This window comes from Montipora capricornis, chromosome 3, assembly GCF_036669925.1.
Source record: "Montipora capricornis isolate CH-2021 chromosome 3, ASM3666992v2, whole genome shotgun sequence".
NCBI lineage: Eukaryota > Metazoa > Cnidaria > Anthozoa > Scleractinia > Acroporidae > Montipora > Montipora capricornis.
The window spans coordinates 33,903,398-33,905,897 of record NC_090885.1 but is presented as its reverse complement, the minus strand read 5'-3'; the positions used below and the strand labels follow the sequence as shown (position 1 = coordinate 33,905,897).

Below are 2,500 nucleotides of genomic sequence, written 5' to 3'. Positions count from 1 at the left end.
TATATACAATTCTCAGATCTGTTGTTGATTATTTGTACGGCTAAAATATTGAAATTAAATCCTTAAAAGTGTGACAATTAACAACATTTTTTTAAAAAGGATTTCATGTCTGTGCATTCTAGTATCGATCGGTTTCATCGTTCTTTAGCGTTCCAGAAGACGGCCCCTCTATAGGAAATGGAGTTTTGAAAGCATTTGGAGGCAAAACTAGGAGCTACTGTTCTTTGTACGCCTCTACATAACAGTGACAGTGTTTTTCATCATCGCTGTCCCTGTTTTGGACTGTTGCTAAGAGAACGCTGATCCATCGCAAGCATTTTATTTAAATAATTTATTAAGAACATAAAACTCCCTGTGGTAGAAAAACTATATATATGTACCGTCAAGCACAATTTGCATTGTCACAGAGGAGAAAGTTCTTAGCGTTGAAACTATTCATCGCTGCACTAACAGCCAAACAATTTTCCGGAAAAGGTAGGTTTTGGAATAATTGTTCCATTGACAGGCAATAAATGCATTTTTGTCTTTTCCCAACTACCTTAACTTCTCCTCTTAATTGTTAACGAGCTTTTTTGGTGCAAGCCTTTTTTTCATGCGAATCAAAACCTGTTTACGTTCCTTTTATGTGAGGAGAAATACAACTAGGCACAAATTTTATTAACACCTTATTCAATGCCTCGTTTTTCAGCAAACTGTATTGAGTTTAACTGACTCGTGCGGGCGACAAAAATTGTCTCATTTTCTCCGTTGTTCGTTACGCATTTTGCGGCAATTGCTAACAAAATTCTTAAGCGGCTAATGGTGCAATAACTGATTTCACAAGTTTTAGGGTACGCTGAAACCACCGCCGGGGTGTAGTACAACGTGAAAAAAATGACGCTAAAATCAAGCTCACTTTAGTACTTAAGTCAATCGGTTCTTTTCCAGGCTGAGAGGCCCATTTAATTCGCATAAGATGGTGTGATGTAAAAAACCGTTGAACCATTTATGGAGTGTGCAATACCGCTATATTTCTCCAATCACATACCTCGTGCTCGTTCAACAAGTATTTAACACTTACGAGAAAATATATAGCTCTCCCTTTCTATAAAAGGCTTATTTCAAAATGTTTTCAAGTACCCTACTGTACTGTACCGTAGTGTACTTTTACGGTCTTGAGAAATTCTACAAAAATAGCGCATAACCGTTTTTGGTGTTTCTTTTCTAACTAATTTAAAGCCTGAGGATCATCATTCATCTAATAACTAAATGAACAAACACTTGTGCTGTGGGAAGCAATTAAGTGACCACTAACGTTACCTTTGTTTGAAGTGATTCATTCTGTCTAATGTATTCAGAGCCACCTTATAATTAATTATGTAATTTTTTGAAGGTAGCTCTGAATCCGCTAGATGGAATTTTTTTAGACTGTGCCGAAAGTTTCGTCGCGGCCTTCTAATCACTTTTCAGCAACACAAAAGGGGGGTCACTAAGTTCGCTTTTGAAATATGAGCATCTAACTCCAAAGTATAGGGTGTTTTTGCTGTGCTTTCCCGTTTCTAAGATAACTTATTACATTGCAATAATGGTCACATCTTGTTTGGAAGTAATCGGTGTTTCATATGGTACCTTAACTTTGCTGTTAAGTGGTCGATCTAAATAGAGTGTCTTCTAAGTGTTGAAACACGTTCGAGCCTCCTTAAACGAAACGCAATAGTAATGACAGTGAAACGCATGCGATGATATAAAAAGAACATTGATAAATAAGGAACTACTCTTATATTTTTTTAACCAGAACTCTCGGATTCTTATCCACTGATTCTTTGGCCTTAATTTTACCAATTTTAAAATGTTGTACTCAACTTTATTGAACTACGGCAGACCTCAACAATTTGTAATTCTTAGTTAAACACATCCTATCCAAAGGTTTGTTGAGCCTTAGCCAATTTTCATTTTGTTTTAAAGATATTTTAAATCCTAAAGTTGTTTTTTTTACCGTACAAGGTTTACAACAAGGGGCTTTTTAAATAAAAGTCCAATGCTTTTTGACTCTGAATTGTATGCATAATAGGGATGTATTTATTAACCGATAGCTTCTGTAGTCCTGCTTCGAATAACCACATTCATTTGAAAATAAAGTTTACCTAAACAACTGAAGAAATTATCTCAAGAAACCCGCAACGACCATAACCGAATGTGCTTCTCTTCGTTGAATTTAAAATTGTTACTAATTGAACTTATATGAACCTGCGTGATTTTAACTGAGTTGTATGTCTGTCAATGTCAGGAAAAGAAAAATGTAGAAAACAGTAAAAGTTTAGGTTAAAATATTTAAACAAAGCAAAGAATACAATCCCTACTTAGCTCCCTAAAGGGGCCTGAAATTGGAATTAACTGCACGCCGATAACTCCCTGGCAAGAAAAACAAAACACATCAAAGCACACCAAAAATAAAATATTATTGGTACAACCACTGTTTGGACTCCTAAAGGCAATATTGAAAGGGTAATAGAGGCCCTGC

General features: G+C 35.7%; 1 protein-coding gene across 4 annotated transcripts in view; it reads left to right on the top strand.

Moving 5' to 3' along the window:
- Positions 1-387: 387 nt before the first annotated feature.
- LOC138042963 (uncharacterized) overlaps positions 388-2,500 on the top strand; it is a 20,917-nt gene continuing 18,804 nt past the window's right edge. For all 4 annotated transcript variants that reach the window (XR_011131140.1, XR_011131145.1, XR_011131142.1 and 1 more), the window contains exon 1: positions 388-474. The gene's annotated coding sequence lies outside the window, so the exon portion shown is untranslated. The remainder of the gene's footprint in view (positions 475-2,500) is intronic.